The sequence below is a fragment of the Topomyia yanbarensis genome, chromosome 2 (assembly GCF_030247195.1).
Source record: "Topomyia yanbarensis strain Yona2022 chromosome 2, ASM3024719v1, whole genome shotgun sequence".
Classification (NCBI taxonomy): domain Eukaryota; kingdom Metazoa; phylum Arthropoda; class Insecta; order Diptera; family Culicidae; genus Topomyia; species Topomyia yanbarensis.
In genome coordinates, this window is record NC_080671.1 from 323,031,448 (window position 1) to 323,056,028 (window position 24,581).

At 40.1% G+C, this 24,581-nt stretch overlaps 1 long non-coding RNA gene across 1 annotated transcript; it reads left to right on the top strand.

Annotated features, from left to right (window-relative positions):
- Nucleotides 1-590: 590 nt before the first annotated feature.
- On the top strand, nucleotides 591-2,782 carry LOC131683768 (uncharacterized). The gene is made up of 3 exons (XR_009304562.1): nucleotides 591-878; nucleotides 928-2,176; nucleotides 2,231-2,782. It is a non-coding gene; the product is annotated as an uncharacterized LOC131683768 (long non-coding RNA).
- Nucleotides 2,783-24,581: the final 21,799 nt, after the last annotated feature.

Consider the following 24,581-nt stretch of genomic DNA (forward strand, 5'->3'; position numbering starts at 1 on the left):
GCAATAACTTGTCAATCCGGACTTTGCGAACTTTCTTTTAATGATCGATACACGGCTATAGACGCTACTCCTCTCTTTTCCGTTTGGAAAAACTGACCACTCTTTTTGTCGTCACTGCGGCTTCCGGCTTTCGATTTTCCACTGATTTTGGTTTCCTGGCTGTCGACAAACATTCCCCGAACGCTTTTATTACCTTGGTAACAGTTGATTTGGCTACTTTTAATAATTTCGGCAACGAGGCAACGCTTTTCGTGATGAGCGAGCAAAATTTTAATAGGTTGCTCCTCTTGCTTGTAGGGGACCGCGGGGCAAGTCCGACACCGCAATAATTTTTCTAAAATTTCACGAAGCTCCTAAAATTGTACATTCTGTGCATAATTCTTGTTTAGGTGGTTCTTAACAAAATATAATTTTTGCAGCGTTCCAAAAAAATTATTTCATTTAAAAATATTGGTTGCCAAAAAATGGAGAAAAATGACATTTTAAAAACGCTGCGGGTAAGACAGACACCCCAAAGGGGCAAGAGCGACCCCCTTTTGAACTTTCTTTTTGTCCAATTTTTTCCATTAAAAATGTATTGTGTACAAGGGGCGTGACACTTCCAATAACTTATAAATTATTATACAATTATAATGTTTTTGTAGATTTATAGACGATTATAATTTTATAGACAGCTTATACTTATACAATTTTCGAACTTGTTTTCGAACTTATTCTCAGTGTGCGGTGAATTTGTGTGAGTTGTCACTTTTATTGTTTACATTGTTGAAATCAAGACGTGCATAACTAAAATTTTAAAATCGAACGCTTTTGTACTTGCGCCATAAAAAAGATATCCGGAAACGATCACAGAGGTCAAATTGCTTATGGGATAGCAGGTACGAACAATAATGATATGAATTGTCAAATATATTCCCGCTCTTCCAGAATATTGAACAAACCTCTCACGAGTTCTGGTGTTGAATTTGAGCAATATTCCGGCCTGCCCGGCAGGATCTGCACAACGAGCTAATCATATTCCAGACATCAATGCCGGCATGTTCCGGGTAGTGTATTCAACGCCAGAGTATGACCGGGGACGCGGGTAATTATATGCTACAGCAAATATCCGATCAACTGGTACTGATTGTAATCAACGAAGCTCACTGTGTGAGTAACTGACGGGGGACGATTTTCGCCCGGCTTAAGGACATCTCCGTGTAATTCGTACGGATTCGCATTTTAGCATTGATGGCAACTGCAACTTCCAATGTTCGTGAAGATATTGTGGCAAACCTTGGTTTGCGTAATCTGCAAGTTTTGTGCACTAGGTTCGATCGACCGAATCGGAAGCTTTATGTTAAAATTAAGGGCTCCCTTGGTGTGTGGAAGGATCTTTGAGGATTGCTTAGCAAAAACACTGAAGGCAGCATCATAATCTACTACTGACTCGGAAGGAAACGGAAGAGATTGTGGAGCTGTTGAAGAGCAAACGAATTGATTGTGAGCCGTATCATGCGGGTCTTTTACTGAAGCAGAGGCTTTCTGTACACAAAAACTGTCCGAGGCCGCATTCAGATTATTGTAGCTATGACAGCTTTCGGAATGGGAATTGACAAACCGGATGTTAGATTGGTCATTCACTATGGTGCGGCGAAGGATTTAGAAAGTTATTATCAGGAAGTCTGTAGAGCTGACCGGTATGGACAACCATCCAAGTGTATTATGTTTAAGAGTAGCGCTGATTTCAAAACACATGAGCTACTACGAGATTATAATCAGGGTGTTGTTCAGAAGAATTCAAAAGCTTTGTCGAAGAAGATGCACGAATATTTGGACACAAGAGACTACAGACGGAGGTTTATCCTAAAATATTTGAAGGAGACAATGTGAAAGTCGCACCTCGCAAGCATTGCTGTGACAACTGTGATCGGACGGTTAGTGGAATAAGGGAAAGTGAGCGATATGAAGGGATCGACGAGAACGACAATTTTGATTTTAGGCACGGAACATTTGTTGAATGTAATCGAAGCCTTCGGTGGTAATTTAAGTATTGCGCTACCGTAAAGTAAAGAACCTAATTGTTGACATGGTCGTTCACCAATATAAATGTAAAAAAATCTTAATCCTCAAAAACTAGGAACCTGGAACATACCTGATTATGTACACCGCAGAAGAACTACTTATTGAGCAACAGGTAGGGGCAGGCCAGCAATGATATTAATTGTAAAACCATGCCTCATACTTACAGGTGCTATGATTTGTTAAACGAACATCTCGAGATTCACGGAAGACATTCTTTTCCATGTAACTCCACCCGGAAGGCGAGCATCTGTCAGCTTCGATTGGCAAAGGTTCCTGTGAAATTTTTTAATGTTGAGTGCAAATAAGTCGGTATGATGGCAGAGCACTCGGGTGCCAGATAGCAACATTTCCAGATACAGTACAGACTGGTTTGCTAACGTGTGAGATGTCCAACCTCAACCAGTATGCGAAGAACAAAAGGATATTCATATTTTGTCAGCAACTGCAAAAGAGTCTTGCTTACGCTAATAAATCTGAAGCTCTCCGACCAAAACATAGTGAAGATTTCAACGGACAACAGTATAACTTCTTTAAAAAATCACTGTGTTGTGCCTATGAATCCAAAATATGCTGCGGTTTAGCGGATATGTTGGTGTACACAGGATTAAGACTTAGTGGATTGAATAGTGTTTTAAAGGAGTCGAAATAGGCTGTTTCATTTATTTTATTTAAAAATTTTCAAATTTGTTAAACGACAAATATACACTCCCCAAATGTCGCATACAAACACTGAAGTTTTACAGCTGCTGCTGATGATTCCGAACGTCCTTATCGGTGTTGTATCTTCTTTAATATATCTTGCATTTGAAAGGTCGCTCCATTTGTACCCGAACGTCATTAGAGATCTTTGGTTCCTTAGTGTGGACATTTGGCGCTTAAACCGAATCAGCTCGTTTAGGGGAATCGCAGCATCTGAATAATGAGTCATATGCCAATCATGTCAATATCATGTCTCAATGCAGGATACATATTTTCTACAATTGATGCGTTTCCTGCATGATCTTATACTTATTAATTACAAACTGTGAGCGGAAATGTCGGAAGCAATCCCTGTCAACTGATGAGGACGTATATTCCTCTACTTTATGAACCTAAGGTTGTGCCTTTAATTCGGAATTGGTTTCATAGACCTAAAAACAACCACAACCCAAACTGTTGGCAGTGGAATTTTCCTCTGAATTGGATTCACTTATTGCAACTTTTTTAACTTCTTACCGCTTCACATTATTCCAAAGGGAGTGTCAGAAACTTGTCAAGCTTTAAAATTATCTAATTGACGATAGCGTACCAGATATTCATATTATTTTCGCGCTGTCTTCACTCGATTACAATTCTATTTCGATTTCTTGTGAGAAATTCTATTCGGCTCTCAAATGAACAGATTGTCCTCGTGAAAATTGAATATGGTTTTGTCACATCCTCCAAGATACGAACTATGCATCTACACTGAATCGGCGGACAAACGAACTACCACCGTTACTGTAATCTCAAAATCCTCATAACAGTCGTTACACTGGAACCCACATCTTACTCTTTAAACCACTAGCTAATTATTGCAATGCTTCTCGGCTAAATATTTTCTCCAATCTTTCTTGCTGGATAACGTTTCATCGTTGCCGCAACAAGCTTGTCCATATTTTGCGCTTTGAACCCGACCAGCGATATTTTGCCTTCCTCACATAGAAAGGTTTTTGTCAGTTTTAAAATAAATATCGATTAATTCATGTAGTCCGATTATAGCGGGATCGTAAAACTGAATCTACGGTGCCATCCCAGGTACATATCAATATTGCCGTTTATCGCGTATGGTTCCGATTTCGATAATATACTGGCAAATGCTTTTTCAGACCGCTAAGCCAGTATTCGCAGATTATGAACATTTTCCAGCCAGACTTGCCATTTTGAGCATACCAATCTCGAGTAGAGGTCGTTCTGAAAAACCTTCGAGAAAACAACAATAAATCTCGCGTTAAAATACACCGTAATACAGTCAGCTTACCTCCATATCACCAATGTTCCGTTGAGAAACGAGTGCATATAATTAGAATCCTAAAAAACCTAGAGAAATAAAGGTCTATCCGAAAATATATTAGCTTGTTTGAGTGATTCAGACCAATGAATACCCACTGAGACGTCCAAAAAATTGTTTCAATATCGTTCAACACGGGTCCATCGATGGACGTTCGTTGAACGGTTATTTGGACGTTGGGGACAAACGGACTGTCGGTAAGAAAAAGAATTATGTAAATGTTAGGGTACTTACCATTTCTTTTTGATGTGACTCCAATTTTTTCATTGTTTTTTTTAATAAAGCGCGTAGCTAAGGGTACCATGGTAATGGCTGTTCGAATTTTTTTTCGAACTTTCAACAATTCGAATACAGTTATAACTTTTATAGACAATTATAAACAGATATAAGGTGATATAAAAAATATAAAACCAGGTGAAATATTTTTATAAAAGAGTGTCACGCCCTAGATTGTGTATGTGTGATAAAGTGCAATTATGTGTTTATGAGTATGTGTGATGCAAACGCATGCTTTCTGAAACTACAGCAAGAGGAAGAAGATTCGAATGCGTGGTGTTATGAATAAATAATGTTTAACGCATGGTTTATATTATGGTACGGGTTTTCTCAAGTAATTCTTTCGAGCTTTATTGCCACTTGTATAGCCATTATAACGAAGAAGAGCTGTTCTGCAAGCAGATTATATACGCTGTTACTAGGACTCATTCACTTAAAAGTGACGCACGCTTCGTAGTAAGCTATCCGGTTCGTGTTGTGATTTTTCGGAAAACTGTTGATCAATATTTGATTATACTTTTCATTTCTTTTTGTAATATAACTATGAATCACGTTCAATTTAATTCTTAATTTTTTTTTGGTCGGCTTGAGCTGATATGCAATAAAATGAAAAAAAAACATAGTTTCCGTGCATTTCAATCATTAACATGACGTAATTATTAGACTGGTTCAATTTTTGACTTTTAGCTCCACCAGGCTCTACTGATTACTTTTATGGCCCTTAGTAATTGTGCAAATTTTGGTACCGATCGGTTGTGTTTACGGACCCTCCAAAAATTCAAAGTTTATATGGAAGTTTGTATGAAAAATCGGTTAACATTGAAAATAAATTCATAAAAAATCACCTCATCAATCAATTAATCAGAACACTATATATTTCTAAAGGTATTCTTCTACTGAACACATTCGTGGAACATTGTAGGTTTATGAAAATTCGCTGAGTAAAGTTATTAACTAAAGAAGCAGCATGACTTCAAAACAAGTGGATTTTATTATTAATCATAGCAACCCTGTTTGAATAGCTGTATCTGCCCTACGCGAGCGGTGAGTGGCAAGTCTAGTTTACACTGGTATAACGTTTGTCCGTCTTCGACGACATCTGGACCGAAACCGCGTGTTACCCTATCAGGTCGAAGCTTACCTTTCAGTGGCAGAGTGTTGCATGAAACAGAACTTTTTCACGTTTAGAGGGAAATTCTACAAGCAAACGTTTGGTCTTAGCATGGGCAACAAGCTTTCGCCTCTACTAGCAGACGTTTTCTTGTGCGATTTCGAGGTAGCTTTAGGCAAAGAAAAGCTCTTCCCTCGAGTTTGGAAACGCTACGTGGACGACATTTTCGCAGCCGTGAAAGAACGCTACCTAACGCAGACCCTTGACCTATTGAACTCCCGTCACAGCACAATAAAGTTTACGGTAGAGAAGGAAATAGAAGGGAAATTGCCATTCCTAGACCTGATGATAACCAGGAAAGCGGACAACAAACTAAAATTCGGGGTCTACCGTAAACCGACATCCACAGACAGATACATAACTTCCGACTCTAACCATTTCGGCGCTCAAAAACAAGCAGCCTTCCATTCTATGGCCCATCGTCTATTCAATGTACCGATGGAAAATGAAGACTTCAAGGCCGAGCGGGATAAAATATACTAAGCTGCTGTATTGAACGGGTATGAAAAAGGATTTGTGGGCAAAATTCTAAGGAAACACAAAAGGAAAAAGCACAGACAAAACGCGACAACGTTAGAGCCGGATAAAAAACAGGAACGTAGAATCTGCTTGCCGTTTTACCCCAAAATTACTAATCCCGTTCAAACCGTCCTAAAACAGCATGGTTTCCAAGTCGCATACAAAAGTGGTAACACCTTTAAAGACCTCTTGTGTAATCTAAAAGACAAGGTTCCAACCGATCAAAAATCGGGGATCTACCAAATCCCCTGTAAAGATTGCCCCGCAGTATATATTGGACAAACCCGCCGAAAGTTCAAAGTCCACATTCGAGAACATAAACATTCTGTCGATCACGAAAGAGGCAACGACTCCAGTGTGGCAGCACACACTATAGCCCACAATCACACAATAGACTGGGACAGTGCGAAACTCGTGAAAACTGTACGGAAAGCTGCACACCTGAACGCATGGGAATCAATGTACATAGCCAATGCTGAACACGCCAATATCATCACCCCTTTTCCACTTGACAAACCTGAAAATTCAGTGAATTTTTGTGTTTTTTAACTCTCTTCTCGACGAGTACTGCACGCAGTATGATTGTATGTGTCATCCAGTAATCAGTCGGACATCGTCCTGTAGATGGGCAACCTCGAGCCCGAAACCGGTCGACAAAAAGGTAATTTTTAATCCTTAGTAAGGACAATAAGTGTTGTGTCCTGTCTCGCGTCGCCTTTTTGTGAGTGTGAATCGAGTTCTTACGTTGGCACAGCCCCAAAAACAAGTGCTATGTCTTATCAGCCAATCCCAATGTGAGCATGTTTTTATACTTGGTACAGCTCGTGGTTCATGCGTCCTCGCCATTCCCCGTCGTATTCGCATTGCGGCAACACGCCCTTGCAACTAACATCGTTATCACATGTCAGTATTCCAAGATAAATGAATTCGTCGACAACCTTGTATTGAACTGCACCGATTTTCACCTCGAAACCAACATCGTTTGGATAACCTCACTCGATACCTGTTACCATGCATTTCGTCTTGTCAGAGTTTATAGACAGTCCTGCTTTCTCAACTTTAGACAAAAATAGCTCTATTATTGCTTTACCATGCCAAAATACCACTGGTACTGATTTCCCAAGTAACAATTGAAGTTTTATAGCATGCTACAAGTTCAATCTAAGTTTTATGAGTGGATATAAAACTACCATAGAACCTCAATTGTTGCTAGGGTTGCGATCAATGCGTGATGGTGTTAATAGAGACCACACCGTCATCTGCAAGCTGCCTAGGCGTGCAGGAATTGACAAGACATTCATCAATGTTATTTACGTAAAAGTTGTAGCCCTGGGGAAGACACATGTAGCTAATTCGTGATGTCAATAAATCACCATGGGAAAAATGCATGTTTTACAGACAGCAAGTTTAGCAAAAAGTTGTTTAGAGTCGGTGAAAGACCATGCTGGTGCAGCTTCTCAGAAAGAATTTTGATAGAAACTGAATCTAAAGCCCCCTTTATATCTAGGAAAACTGATGCCATCTGCTCTTTGCTAGCATAGGCCATTTGAATTTTTGTTGAGAGCAACGCAAGGCAATCATTCGTGCCTTTGCCTTTGCGGACGCCAAATTGTGTATGTCAGTAAACCAGGACAGCATTGCAATCGGTCGATACGAGTTGTGATCGGAGGCTGGTTTTTCTGGTTTTTGGATGGGAATTACTTTCAATTGCCTTCAGTCATTAGGGCCAATATTACCTTCAAGAAACTTATTAAATAAATTCAACAAGAGTCTCTTGGCAGAGTCTGGTAGATTCTTTAACAAGTTAAATTTGATTCTGTCTGGCCCTAGGGCTTTATTGTTACATGGCAAGAGAGCAAGTGAGAACTCCATCATCGAAAACGGTGTTTCGTTCGCGTTATCGTGAGGGGACGCGGCGCGGTAGATCTTCTGTGCCGGGGAGGAATCCGGACAAACCTTTTTGGCGAAATCGAATATGCAACGCACAAAGGAGTAACTAAAACAAATACCTGGCCAATAACCAAAATATTTTTTTTTTCGATTTTCTCCTTCGTTATATTTTTTTACATGCCTAAAAATAACGTTGAATGTTGAATAACTTGGCAAAATTAGGAGTATGCCAAAAATTGTTAAAGATTTTTTGCATGGATGAAAAATAGTGATATTCTAAGGGTTTTTTTTTATCATTTTAATTATATTATATTTAATCCAGCAATATCGCTTTCTAGTGATGATGACTCTATTAAGTAAGACAATATTATTACAAATGTAGTTGAACGCAGCCATTTGTATAACTTTAGGCTAAAACCGACTGAAAATAGAAGTGGTGATGTGCATTGCATCAACTTTAAAATATACGTTTTTTAAACATTTTATTCCAAACTTGAATGATAAAAAAGTTACATTATACGGCGAGATCCGCCAAAGTTGCTGAAGCAGTATTACAAAACCAGATTCCAGTTATCCGAAAAACATTCGAACTCTTCCGATCTTGTCCGATCTACAAATTCCAAGCGATTTGAAAATATTGAATTTTTTAGTAATTTGAGGTACAACGAAATGCTGTAGGGACAAATACTATGTTTTTAAAATGAATCCCTATGAAAATATGCACAGGAGTCTCATTTCTTCCACCTTTTCTACTGAGCAACTGTTCGTACAACTGGAAAAAACAAATGTATTCGCAAAGATCACCTCGAAATTATTAGTATTCGAAAGGATATAGAAAATTTACCTCTGCCCTGGTAGATGGATAGATGCCAAATTGTTCCAAAAACAAGTGATTGTCTATTTTTTGTTCATATTAAGGCATAATAAAAGCAATTGCAGCAACAAATAATTTTGACCAGGATTTGACCCCAGTTACTTCTCTGTGCGGCGTCCCGGAAGGTCTTATACGCGGCGGCCTTCTCCGTGTAGACGTCTGCGCACTATTTGTCCCACCACCCAGCCAACATTTTCATTAACTTTAGTAAGTTGTAATTTGATTAACTATACTTAAACGATATAAATTGATTGTATAAAATGCACAGATCCCTTCTATGTGAACAAAAGTGGAGGCCATATACGTACAACAAATCGGTATAGTAGAACTATGCGATTTACGACGAATTTTGATCTCATCAGAAGCATTATACAATCATCTAGCTTTTCATTTTGAGTTTACATATGATCAACTTTACAATCACACATGAAGGTTTAATGTCCTCAATGTTTTATAAAGTGAGTTGCATTCATATAGAATGTGATAACAAAGAGTATTACGCAAATAAAAAATCAGGATGAAATTTCCATAATTCTCTGTTAGACGCTTACGCCCAACCACACTGATAGATGTTTTTCATGGGTGAGGTTGGAATTAATTATTAAAATTACCTGCTACCATTTACTTCCAGTTTCGAACCTGAGAACTTCGTATTCCCAGCATAGCCGCTATGTACTCATCTATCTATACGCCAATGTATACACTGTCAAGCAACGATTATTTTTAATCATTTTTATCTCTTTGTGATAACGATCTAGAAATACCATAATCCAATCTCATTCGTTTTCGAGCTCTCCATCGAGACAGAGGTTGTTTTTTTCTAGTCCGTAGTGCTGTGTGAGGCGATAAAGAATAGTGTTAATCCGCATTCAAGGTTATTTTGCCAGTTCGGTTCGGTCCTCAGTCTTTTGTTCGCGTGTGAGGATTAAACAATAGCCAGCTGTATAAGCTGGATCGGTTCGTCGTTGAACACCAGTTTAAATCTAAGTGATTTTTGTCATTTGTAACACATTTATTGCTTTCTTCCGTCTGCGCGGGCGCTGACCCCGTGCGTTGACGTTTTCTATGGTTCCCTCTCCGGATGGTCAAATGGAAGTAGAATCGGGTTCAACTTCTAAGGCTCCCCCTCGGCCCAAATGCTATCCAGAACTCTCAACTGGTCCATTTGTGGTCTTCTTTCGGCCCAAGACTAAATCACTGAATCTTCTTCAGATTTCTAGAGACCTGACGGAACGGTTCTCGGCTGTGACCGAAATTTCAAAGGTCCGCTCGGACCAGATAAGGGTGTTGCTAGCCAACTCAAAGCAGGCAAACGATATTGCTTGCTGTGAGCACTTTACGCGGGATTATAACGTGTATATTCCGGCTGTAAGAGTACAATCCGAAGGCGTCGTAACCGATGAGAGTTTGACGTGCGAGGATCTGCTGAAGTACGGGGTTGGCCGATTCAGAGACCGCTTACTTCAGCCAGTTAAAATACTTGAGTGCAAACGTTTGCACTCAGTAGTAGTTGGCCCGCTGTGGAAAATGCGGGGAGAATCATCTAGATGATTCGTGCAGTAGGCAAGCCGAAAAGTGTCCTTACTGTGCGGAGAGTCTGCATGATATCTCGGCATGTCCCGCGTACAAACTACGCGGGGATAAACTGAAACGTTCCCTTGCGGGACGATCCAAACATTCTTTCGCAGAAATGTTAAAGAATGCTACGCCACCATCCTCAGCAAACATCTATACTCACTTGCCTCCTGACGAGGGCGAGGCTGGTAACCCACAAGAGGGAACATCTACTAGGGTGCCTAGAATTTATAGGAAGAGGAGGAACATTTCCTCTCGTAAAGTTCCTTGTAAAGGCCAGAAGGTGTCCCTTGACGGGGCTCCGAAAGTCACATCTATTGGAAGTGTTGCAACCAAACCGAAGCAATTAGCTCCTGGTCTCTGAGGATTAAGCTCAGAGAAGGAGTTCCCAGCACTTCCAGGAACATCAAAAATCCCAAGTGTTCCTCTGTTTCAGTTCGAGAATAATCGGGGCACTGGAATTATCAAACTCTCGGACATTGTGGACTGGATAATTAAAACTTTCAATATAACTGATCCTATTAAAAGTCTTATGTTAGCTTTTCTCCCTACAGTAAGAACATTTTTGAAGCAGTTGACTGCTAAATGGCCCCTCCTTTCAGCGATTGTATCCTTCGATGGCTAACTCATCGAACGAGGTCACGGATTTGATCACTGTTCTACAGTGGAATTGCAGAAGTATCATCCCGAAAATCGATTCCTTCAAAATTTTAATAAATAATTTGAGTTGCGATGCATTTGCATTATGTGAAACTTGGTTAACTTCCGACATAGATCTCAACTTCCACGACTTTAATATTATTCGCCTGGATCGAGACACCCCCTATGGAGGAGTACTTTCGGGGATCAAAAAGCGCTATTCCTTCTACAGAATTAACCTTCCCTCGATAACAGGTATTGAAGTTGTCGCTTGTCAAGTAACAACCAAAGGCAAAAGCCTTTGCATAGCTTCCATATATATTCCCCCCAACACCGCGGTTGGGCACCGACGGCTACAAGACATCTTAGAATCTCTGCCAGCACCGCGACTAGTTTTAGGAGACTTTAACTCTCACGGTACAGCATGGGGTTGCCTCTATGATGATAACCGGTCTTCCTTAATTCAGGATCTTTGCGATAACTTCAATTTGACAATTTTAAACACGGGTGAAATGACACGGATTCCTGCTCCTCCAGCGCGCCCGAGTGCCTTAGACTTGTCCCTTTGCTCAACATCGCTGTGGTTAAATTGCACGTGGAAGGTAATTCCTGATCCCCACGGCAGCGACAATCTGCCGATTGTAGTCTCAATCAATAACGGTTCAAGGCCATTGAAATCAATCAATATTTCGTATGACCTCACACGAAATATCGATTGGAAGAGCTATGCTGCCGCGATATCCGACAACATCGAATCTACCCAAGAACTTCCTCCGGAGGAAGAGTACAGCTTTTTGACTGGCTTGATTCTCGACAGCGCGAATCAAGCTCAGACTAAGCCAGTACCCGGCGCGAACATACAAAAACGCTCTCCTAATCCGTGGTGGGACAAAGAGTGCTCAGACGTGTACGCGGAGAAGGCCGCCGCGTTTAAGACCTTCCGAGACGACGGGTTACCCGCTAGCTATCGACAATATGCGACGTTAGAAACGCGAATGAAGAGTTTGATGAAAGCCAAGAAACGTAGTTACTGGCGCCGGTTCGTTGACGGACTAACGAGAGAAACATCGATGAGCACTCTTTGGGGCACGGCCCGGCGTTTGCGAAACCGAAACAGTACTAACGAGAGTGCAGAATATTCAAACCGTTGGATATTCGATTTCGCCAAGAAGGTTTGTCCGGATTCCGCCCCGGCACAGAAGATTTACCGCGCCGCGTCTCCTCACGATAGCGCGAACGAAACACCTTTTTCGATGGTGGAGTTCTCACTTGCTCTCTTGTCGTGTAACAATAAAGCTCCGGGGCCAGACAGAATCAAATTCAACTTGTTGAAGAATCTGCCTGACTCTGCCAAGAGACGCTTGTTGAACTTATTTAATAAGTTTCTCGAGGCTAACATTGTCCCACTCGATTGGAGACAAGTGAAGGTCATCGCCATCCAAAAACCAGGAAAACCAGCCTCCGACCACAATTCGTACCGTCCGATCGCAATGCTATCCTGTATCCGGAAGTTGTTCGAGAAAATGATCCTATCCCGCCTCGACAATTAGGTCGAAGCAAATGGCTTACTGTCAGATACACAATTTGGCTTTCGCAAAGGCAAAGGGACGAACGATTGTCTTGCGTTGCTCTCAACTGAAATTCAAATGGCCTATGCTAGCAAAGAGCAGATGGCATCAGTGTTCCTAGATATAAAGGGGGCTTTTGATTCAGTTTCGATCAACATTCTTTCAGAGAAGCTGCATCAGCATGGTCTTTCAGCGACTTTAAACAACTTTTTACTAAACTTGTTGTCGGAAAAGCACATGCATTTTTCGCATGGTGACTTATCGACATCACGATTTAGCTACATGGGCCTTCCCCAGGGCTCATGTCTAAGCCCCCTGTTATACAATTTCTACGTCAACGACATTGATGAATGTCTTGACAATTCCTGCACGTTAAGGCAACTTGCAGACGATGGCGTGGTGTCTGTTACGGGACCCAAAGCTGTCGATCTACAAGGACCATTACAGAATACCTTGGACAATTTGTCTGCTTGGGCTATTAAGCTGGGTATCGAATTCTCCACGGAGAAAACTGAGCTAGTTGTATTTTCAAGGAAGCGAGAACCAGCACAACTACAGCTTCTATTAATGGGTCAAACTATCGCTCAGGTCTTCACAGTAAAATATCTAGGGGTCTGGTTCGACTCGAAAGGTACTTGGGGATGCCATATTCGGTATCTGAAACAGAAATGCCAGCAAAGGATCAACTTTCTTCGTACAATAACCGGAACATGGTGGGGTGCCCACCCAGGAGACCTAATTAGGTTGTATCAAACAACGATACTGTCGGTAATGGAATACGTATGCTTCTGCTTTCGCTCCGCCGCGAACATACATTTCATCAAACTCGAAAGAATTCAGTATCGTTGTTTGCGTATCGCCTTAGGGTGCATGCAGTCGACCCATACGATGAGTCTCGAAGTGCTGTCGGGCGTTCTCCCGTTGAAAAATCGATTTTGGGAACTCTCATATCGATTGCTCATTCGATGCGATATCTTGAACCCGGTCGTGATTGAAAATTTTGAAAGGCTTGTTGAGCTCAATTCTCAGACCCGTTTCATGTCCCTGTACTTTGACTACATGGCGCAGAATATTAACGCTTCTTCTTACAATCCCAACCGTGTGCATTTCATAAATACTTCTGAATCTACTGTTTTCTTCGACACATCCATGAAAGACGAGATTAGTGGAATTCCGGACCACATACGCCCACAAGTGGTTCCAAACATTTTTTATAATAAATTCCGAGAAGTTGACTGTTCTAAGATGTTCTATACTGACGGATCAAACCTCGAAGGATCCACTTGCTTCGGTATTTTCAATCAAAAGTTCACCGCCTCCTACAAACTCAGTGACCCTGCTTCAGTTTACGCCGCAGAACTAGCTGCCATTCAGTATACCCTTGGAGTCATTGAAACATTACCCGCAGGCCATTACTTCATCGTTTCGGATAGCCTCAGTTCTATTGACGCTATTCGCTCGATGAAACATGGAAAGCACTCCTCGTATTTTTTGGGGAAAATACGGGAGCTACTGAGTGCTTTATCTGACAACTCTTTCCAGATTACCTTGGTATGGGTCCTTTCTCATTGCTCCATTCCGGGCAATGAGAAGGCAGACTCCTTAGCTAAGGTGGGTGCCTTAGAAGGAGACGTTTACGAAAGACCAATTTGCTTCAGCGAATTTTTCAGTATTACTCATCAGAGAACCCTCGAAAGTTGGCAAACTTCGTGGAGCAGTGGAGAGCTGGGAAGGTGGCTACATTCGATAATCCCTAAGGTATCGACGAAACCTTGGTTCAAGGGGATGGATGTGGGTCGTGACTTCATTCGTGTGATGTCCCGACTCATGGCAAACCATTACACGCTGGATGCACATCTCCGGCGTATCGGGCTCGTGGATAGTGGTATCTGCGCTTGTGGCGACGGCTATCACGACATCGAGCACATTGTCTGGGCGTGCTCCGAGTACAGTTCCGCTAGGTCTCGGCTAATGGACACCCTGCGGGCCCGAGGAAGACCAACCAACGTCCCGGTTCGAGATGTGCTGGCAAGCCGCGATGTCCTCTATATGTCCCTTATATACACCTTTGTGAAAACCATCAATATACAAGTCTAACTGCCCCTTCTTATTTTCCTTATCATTCTCAGAACCCTCTTCCACCTGTATCAAAGCATCTGTATCGAATGAGCTAACAAACACGGGACCTACGGCACGAACATAACACGCTTAACTCGAAATGTAGCCGATCCACATCTGAGCCGTACTACGAAATCGTCTGGAAAAACCCCTGCCATCTTGAGCAGGACCACCCGGCGTCCCAGTACATGATTCCCCTGATGAAGGCCACCCGAGTTTGTAATCCATCCGTTGATCTCACGATGCCTGAAACTGAAATAATTTTCTCTCCCTGCCATCTTTGTCTTCCCTCCCTCCCCTGACTCTTATACCCAGAAGTAACACCACTACCCCCCCCCCCCCAATATCATCACGATGCATTTAGCTCTTCTTGTCTCTTCTAGTTTTAACTATTATATTATATAATCTCGTTGAAAATGCCCAACTCTACTACCCAAAAAAAATAACTATAATTACGAATCTTTACAAAATTCAATCATGCCCTCTAGTTATTCCTAGTTTTAAGTTAGTCGTAAAAAATTGTCCCCCTTAGTTAAACATTATTTGCTCCAATAATCTCACTGATAAAATTGTCAAACCATATTGCCACAAAAACTAAATGACCCCCCTAATCTTACGAAAATAATATTATCCCCTTGTGTAGATATATAAGATAGCTATAAAATCGCATTAGTTTCATTTTAAAAAAATCAATATGTAATCCCCTAGTTTTAAGCAATTTAAAATGTAAAACAAAACAAAATTGGCACCTTTAAGCTAACGCAACGTGCCTTATCAAATAAACGATTTGAATAAAAAAAACCATAATCCAATCTAAATATGGTACTCCAATGATACCTTCTATACCTGTCAAATCACAACCGACATTCTTTACACAAGCCATTTTTTAACTTTCCGGAAGTCGCCCTAGTGCTCTGAAAATCTAGCGAAATCGTCTTAGCGCACCAGCGGCTGCTCGCTCGATGGGCCATTTGCGCGACTTCCGGAGAGTTAATAAGTAATGCGTACATTTTTATTGCTCAAATATTGAACGAGTTTAGCAGAGAATTTGTGAAGAGCTATAAAGAGGTGATCATTTTTTGAACGATTGTGAAGTTTAATCAAATTGCAAATGGATTCTTATTCAATGTTTCAAATTTGTCATTAATATTCAGGATTTACAATTTTGTTTGAAGTTGTAGTGGACTAATAAATAACTTCAAGCCAACATTGTATTTCGATCATAAATTTGCATTTTATGTGAACTTTTTCAACAAAACATAATTTTTGCTTGCACTATTTGTAATTTTGATTTAGTCTGTCATTATTTGTAATTTATTGTAAACTTTCATATACGATTGCTGGTTTGCTGGGCAGGGATTGGGAGGACGCCCGCGAGAGTTCGCGTCTGGTATGCGTTTAGTCTGAGGTTGAATCGCGGTATCGAGAATCACGCCAGCCAGGAACCCGTACTCTTCCTCCGGAGGAAGCTCTTGTGTCGATTCTACTTTTCCGACTATCGCGGATGCGTAGCTCTTCCAATCAATATTTCGTGTGAGGTCATACGAAACATTGATTGTATTCGGCGGCCTTGAATCGTTAGCAATATTAATTACGATTGGTCGCTGCCGCGGGGAGCAGAGACTACCTTCCACATGCAATCTAACCGCAGCGATGTCGAGCAGAGAGACAGATCTAAGGCACTCTGACTCGCTGGAGGGACAGGAATCCGTGTCATTTCACCCGTGTTCAAAATGGTCATATTGAAGTTGTCGCAAAGCTCATGAATTGAGGTAGATCGATTATCGTCATGAAGGCAACCCAATGCCGTACCGTGGGAGTTGAAGTCACCTAAAACTAGCATCGGTGTGGGGAGGAGTTCCGCAAAATCGCAAAGCCGTCGGTGGCAAACTGAGGCTCTAAGGGGGATGTAGGTGGAAGCAATGTAAAGGTTTTTACCTTTAATTCTGGTTTGGCAAGCGACAACTTCAATACCTGATGTCGAGGAGAGGTAAAATCGATTGAATGAATAGCACTTTTTGATCCCCAAAAGTACTTCCCCGTAAGAGTCTTCTCGATCCAAGCGAATAATGTTAAAATCGTAGAAGTGTAGGTCTATTTCTTAAGTAAGCCATGTCTCGCATAGTTCAAATAACTTGTTTGCATTTCAAGTTATTTAGTTAGATTTTAAAGGAATTGATTTTCGGGATAATGCTTCTGCAATTCCACTGTAAATCCGTGACCTCGTTCGATGAATTTGCCATGGAAGGATACAATCGCTGAAAGGAGGGGCCATTTCGCAGTGAACTGCATCAAACATGTTTTACTGCGGAGAAAAAGCTTATCAAGATGCTTTTAAGAGGGTCAGAAATATTTAGTACTGTAAAAATGCGGTCCACAATGTCAGAGAAATTTATCAAGTCAGCGCTGGTTTCTGACTTTGGCTGAGATATGGGAACACTTGGGGTTTTTGATGTTCCTGGAAGTGCTGGGAACTCCTTTTCTGAGCTCAGGTTCCTGAGTCCGGGAGCGATTTGCTTCAGTTTTGCACCAGTACTTCCTCGTGTAGTGATTTTTGGGGGACCTAGAAGAGACACCTTCTGACCTTTACAACGGAGCTCGGGGGAGGAAATGTTCCTTCTTTTTCTATTGTTTCAAGGCACAGCTCTCCTGGGGTTCATCACAGTCGCCTTCGTCAGTAGACAAGTTGGTATAGATGTTCGTAGAGGCAGGTGGCATAGCTATCTTAAGCATTTCTGCAAAAGATTGCTTAGAGCGTCCCTGAAGAGAATGCTTGAGATTCTCCTCGCGCTATTTGTACGCGGGACATGCCGGGAGATCATGTGGGTTTTCCCCACAGTAGAGACACTTTTCGACATCTCTTCCATAGGAATCATCGGCATGATTCCCACCGCATTTCCCGCAACGGGCCTTATTGCTAGAATGGGAGGTTGTGTGTCCCAATTAGTACAGCTCATGCGGCACAAGGAGGCGAACAGGTAGACGAACCTTGTCAAAGAGGAGGTAGTTGGGTAGAGTAGATCCGGCAAAGGTAACCCGCTAAGATTCTTAGTTGACGTATATTTTCTCCCGGCAGCTGCGACTGATGCTGAATGCAAACGTTTGCACTCCAGTATCTTCAAAGGTTTATGAATGGGGTTTTTGAAAAGGACTGGCCATATTTCAGCAGGTCCTCGCAACTCAGACAAGAATCGGAGACTACCTCGCAGACTTCAACCCTGTTAGCTGGAATATACACCCTGTACTCCTTCGTAAAGTGCCCGTAGCCAGCAATATCATTTGCCTGATTTAAACTGTTTACCACCACCCGAAGCTTAGTAGGACGAATTTTAGATATTTCTGTCAGTGCCGAATATCGATCCGTCAGAACTCGAGAAATCTGCAATAGATTCAAACACTTTTTGACTTTGGTCCGAAAAAAGATGACAAAGGGTCCGGTGGCCGAGCTTGGATATACTTTGAGCCGGCGAGCCGATTTTGTTTCGACGACCATCTCACCTTAAGATGAACCGCCGTGAGGGGAAGCCATTTTTGCACGGGTCTATCGCCTAGTGTACGTTAGTAAGAGAACCAAGAAGGGGAAACATAAAATAATACTTAACTTGTGTATGTAAGGGTATCCAGACGACTTACTAGAAGAACACTGCTTCACTGGCCGGCTAACGGTACTCCCAAAGAGAAACACAAAAGATGGGAAAAAATACTGAAACCTCGACGAGGCGGAGAGTGTGCAAAGTCGCGGATTAGCACTATTCTTTGTCGCTATAGACTGCAAGGACTGGCAATAAAATGCTTCTGTCTCGACTGAGCGCTTGAAAACGAATGGAACTTTGAATTGTTTAGAGGCTGATGGAATACTGGCACCATCTTGAACAGCTGCTATTGCGATCTTTATGTACTCTCCACTTAGTTTTAGCGTATTTCGCACAAAATCACGCACCATTTTCCAGTCCAAATAATTAAAATTTAAATTATACAGTGAAAACCCGTTTTCATCAGTCCCTTGGCGAATTTTAGACTGATAAAACAGGGACATTGATAAAATCGGGACATATATTTTTCTGTCTTTTTAATAAACCGAAGCTCTTAAAATATTCTTCCTTGGTCCCTAGATATAGCCTCGCAACCTTTTCTGATTATTTACTTGAAGTTCTCCTTAAGGTTCCACAGAGAATGCGCAAAATTCGCAAACGAAAAAAGCAGTTTTTTTCCACACCGTATGTCAGATCTTCATAAAAATCAATCAGCGTATGTAGAATGTTGTTACAGTACTGCTGATTGATTTTTATGAAGATCTGACATACGGTGTGGAAAAAAACTGCTTTTTTCGTTTGCGAATTTTGCGCATTCTCTGTGCAACCTTAAGGGGGTCTGACAGCGCAAAATTAAAAAAAAAAATTATTTTTATTTTTGTATTTTTAGGTTCTCTATCATAAGAAATATATACCCAAGAAAGAATTCAACTTGGTTCGTCTGCTAGAGCCCATCAAACTGCCAACTATCAATTTTCATATGGAGCTGATAAAATCGGGTCAACAAGCTGATAAAATCAGGGGTAGGTAAAATCGGGGGCTGATAAAATCGGGTGCAGATAAAATCGGGTGCTGATAAAATCAGGTCTCCAGCTCCAGTGTAGTAGTGATCAATAGTGCTCCCAAACGGCTGAGCTATTGTGCCTCCAAGCGTATGTTTTATGTTGATGTCCGTATTTTTTTTCGAAGCAAAAAATATCGAAAAACTAATACAAAATTCGTTTCGAGCATTAAATTTTACGGAAGAAAAAACTCACTTGACAATTGTTTACATTGATTAAATGTGCTGTACTGAGGATGAAAGACAATGCGTTTTCACAGAACAATTCGCGAAAAAATAAAAAATAATCAATGATGTTTTCTAGCATGTATCTAAATTGTTTCGATCTTTTTTCTAATTGATTGATCTGGTTCTTTGAAAGTTTTCCTAGTTTTTCGTACACTATTTGGCCTGTGTTAAGCCAAAGAGGACCAAGCGCCATTTTGAGGTACTTTATCTAAAATCGCTCCAGCATCCAATGTAGCACCAGGAACTCTAATATCTGTTATGTTTTGGGAACCCAAATAGCAAACGAAAGCAAGCCAGTGTTCTTTAACTTTCTATGTAAATGATAAGTTATCGAAAAATTAATTTTGGTACGAAAAATACGCGAAAAAAAATATGGCGCTTAGCTCGGTTTGGCTTAACGCAGGCCATTTAGAGCAGTGGTTATTTGCGCTGCGAACCCTTTTCACACTTTTTGAAACGACTCGATCTCCGCATAAAATAATGAAATCATTAAACCATAACACCATGGTCAAACAATACTAGTAAGCTTGTTACAGCACGACATGCGCCCTTTGAGAAAAATCTCGCTGATATGGATGCATCCCCCATTTATCCAGTTTGCGAGGGTGGAATTGATAACAAGTCACACGGAGTTTATACAGACTATCCCGGTGTCAGTCGGTAGTTGACGTTTGCGGACTCGTACGGAGCCTGCGCGCAATCTTTCATCCATTTTATCACTCAATTTCTATGCTCGTACCACATGCATATAACTGAAAACTGTGTACATGACAGCGGGCTTCGGAAGCAATTTGGAAATTGTACCATTTTCGGCAACCGATACATATCATTAATTACGAAAATAAGTGCAACCACTAAGACGGTGGAAAGTGTAACATTGATACATATCATTAGATTAGGAAATGTAGTGATAAGCGATGTTTTGGGTATACCAGAGCAAAAATATGTTTTGAATGTTTTTGAAGAGCCGTGATTTGGAAAAACTTTCAAAGGTGTTAAAGTATCGAAACCGGGAGCATTTTGACTTAGTGGTATTACCGGGAAAATTGATAAATTGACGCTAAAAGAGTCAGTTTCTTCGGTCCAGTGTAGGTTTTGGACACTTGTGGGGTGACTCCTCCTGTGCTGCTTAGTGTGATATGCAATTCTCGTATTACAAAGTCAAAGAATATCGAAGTGCTCGATAAAATTGTGGGCTAAGTGTAAATGTGTATGTGAGATTAATGACATTCTACTAGTACGCAGGAAAAGAAATAACAGAACATAACACGGTAAAACCGAAAAAACAATTGTTATTCTATAAAGAAATCTTTTCAATCCCTACAAAAACAGAGTTCATTTATTTGCAGTACAATTATGGCAACGTGAATGATAGTGCAGTTATTATAGTAAGTATAAAGAAATATATTTTTATATTATCTTTTATGTTATGTAAACAAACTTGGGTTCTCAATAACAAACAGTGGTACTCAACTGTACATTTTCTGTATTTGAAAGAATTGGTTTAATTTATGATATTCATCATACACATTTTGGGCTCAATGAGTGAACCGACAAATATGAATAAATAGTGATTTAAACAATATTTTTTTATTTTTGATTATAGAGGTTTTAAGCGTAGGGCAATGTTTCAAAAATCACTCCAATCAGCATGCGTTGATAAAACCATAGTTTGACAAATCATTCAAATCCATGATTTCATCGCTGATGGTTTTTTGGCTCCTGAGGAGTGAAAGCCGCCAAGGAGTTAAAACAGGTAACTAGATTATAATTGCAGTTTAACCGCCCGAACCCAGTTTAGATTTTCAATTTTCATTTTATCAAGCACAAAAGCAAAACAGAACCTTGGTACAGTTCGTGGCGAAACCTTCTTTTCGATAGACCTCGAAGGTCAGCATTCAATGGTTAGCGTTCACGGCTATTACAGTAATAAATAGTACACCTGTTTTGCATCCTTCCATTGTGCATTTGAACTTTTGGATTTCATCACTCTAGCAGAAATATTTTTACACCGGATTTGAGATATGTTTCCCCGTGATTATTGTTATAATCATATATTTGTTAAAGAAAATTTAATTGAAAACAAATGACTTGCTTCAATATATACATTTTGCTGGGATAATTAACCCTTTCATGCCCAACATACAGGGTTTCAAAACTATTTTTTCTTGAGAACGGCGAGGTCAAAAAACTCGAAAAACCTTTTTTCATAAAGGTAGGTCCTTCCATGGCAGTACTAGAAGCTGCCCAATTTTTACCTTCCAATGCTCACTACAATTCGCCTAGAATATTTACAATAGTCCAACTGCGTGGAAAACATAGCCAAAAATAATCTAAACTGATAAGTTTTATCAGTTTTCACTAATATTGCAACTTAACAAAGCTATATGAAAAATTCATTTTCCGTCGTCAACGTAAACTGTCCCTGGCAGCACTACTCCATCTGAGTTCAATCAGACTAATTGCAATAACTTCAGTTCTAGAGCTGATCCTTGTAACTGTTCATACTCAAATGAAAGCCAATAGTCACATTTATTAGCATTACTAGTTTTTGTGAGCAAATCTAGCCTCAATCAAAAGTTATAGCTGCTTTAAAACGTTGTTGTCCACAAACAACATGGGCATGAATGGGTTAAGAAATTAAACGTATAAATCCTGAAGACCTGTTAGCAAGTTAGTCTGAAAATAAATTCGGTTTATATGCGGCTACAGAACAAGAATCATAAACCGGAGTGGACAGGAGTAGCCAAAACCAGGAGTGGATTGCTTTGATTTTTTTACTCACTCCCAGAAACGTGTATAACAATGATTGGTTTCCACCGTTCCTTTGGAAACAGGGTCCTTGGTGTGAAATGTGTGCTTTATTTGAAACACTGCCGTAGGGTCATTGAACTCTTTTCGGGTTAGAGAAATCACTTTTGGGAAAATCTCTAACCCTATGTGCGGAGTTGGAAATCGAACCCAGGTGAGCTGCGTACAAGGCAATCGATTTACAAACAACGATATGCCCGTCCCCAAACAATATTTCTAGTCCATTTACAAGCAAGTGACATTCCAAAATCATTAACCATTTTTGTTTTCATTTGTATGTAGGGGAACTGTGGGTAAGACGGACAGGTGGGGTAAGACGGACACATGGTTATTTTAGGGATATAACATTAAAACTTCAATCGTATTGTATGTATACCCTATCATTATGAGTAACCTTGAATTATGAATCACTTAGTAGGCCTTGAATACTGCTAAACATGTACAATTTAAATAAATCTCGAGTACTTTTTCAAATGGACGTAAGTAACAATGAGAGATTCTCTTTGAGGTCTTTCTCTTCTGTTCATTACTCGGCCATTTCAACATTTACTGCTCCACTCTTTGCATAATATTGTAGTAAAAACCGTCGGCTTTCGATATGTACTGGAAAATTAGTACAAAGTGTTGTAATGACGTCGTAATAAACGAAAGAGAAAGTAAACAAAGAGAGGCTCTCAATGTTACTTACGTCCATTTGAAAAAAGTACACCAAATTCTTTTTTTGCACGGGGGATGCGTTCCGTGCAAAAAAAAACCGTGTAAAAAAAATCCGTGTTATTTCGAGAAACCGTGTAAAAAAAATCCGTGCTATTTAGAGAAACCGTGCAAAAAAAATCCGTGCTATTTCGAGAAACCGTGCAAAAAAAATCCGTGCTATTTTGAGAAACCGTGCAAAAAAAATCCGTGTTATTTTGAGAAACCGTGTAAAAAAAATCCGTGCTATTTTGAGAAACCGTGTAAAAAAAATCTGAATTTTTTTTATTTAACAGCTATTTTCTAATGGTATTTAACAATGAATACTGTTGGACATTTTAAATGCACAAGGGGGCTGTCAATGTGCCCAGTAGAAGTTTTTTAATTTTTCGAGGTTTTTTTTTAGAAAAATGTAAGTTTTTTTTATTCGTTAAAAGAAATTATTGTCCTTTGAAAAGCAATAGTTAAAATGGTAAAATGTTTCAACTATTTAGAGTTTGTTAACTTTTTGTAGATTACACTGTGCTACAGTGATTTTAAACTTTTAAAATGAACTAGTATAACAAATGCGATACAAAGTAATGTACACACGAAAATTTGAAGCAAACAAACATTTTTTGGGACCTTTGCCACAACAAAACTAGCTACGTTGTCATTTTCAGCCGATTTTCGGTTTAGTAACATTTTTTGAACGAAGAAAACTAGACCTTTCGAACAGTATGCGGTCATATACAGTTTGGTAAGAAACATTTATTTATTTATTGAATACCTTGTAACGTAAGACATGTATCTTTTTTAATGTTACAGTTCAGATTGCTGGAGTTCAAAAACATGAGATCCGTTTCTCCAGTGCAGCATTACAGCTTTCAATTTTCGCCTCGATTCTTTCGCTAGTGGTAGATAACATTGTCTGCATTTTGCTCCATAATTCGTCCAGGCTTGTAATTCCTCCGTCATCATTTTTTGAAACATCTTCACGAGATCGTTTAGCTAGCGAGCCAATCATATTTAGAGACGATGTCGAACCAGAACGTGTCACAACTTTTGTGTTTTGAGACATTTGGATGCAATGACAATCGGTAAACACCGTAAAAAGCAAAGATGAAAAAACTGAAGGGCACACACCGATGAATACAGCGTCGGGTGAATTAAAATCAGTGCAATTTTTCGTCTGCAAAGGCACTTTATGGATTGAACTTTATATTTCACCACTTCGCGGGATTTAGCTGGATAATTATCCGAATATTTATCCGCAAACTAAGCTATTCTTCAGCTGATAAACGTACGATTTGGCCGTTAGCACTAACAAGCTTATGCACTATCACACATACCCTTCAGAAACACAACATTGTTCGATTCTGGGACAACAATATCAAAATTTTATTTTTTTGCGATTTTTTCATGTAAATGGTTATCTTCTCATTAAAAGAATTTCCATGAAAAGTAAAAAAATCATTTTGATGCAAAGACTCTTGCGCAATTGAAATGTCAGAAATTGTCAATTTTCAACGGCCTATTGATTGGCTTTTACTT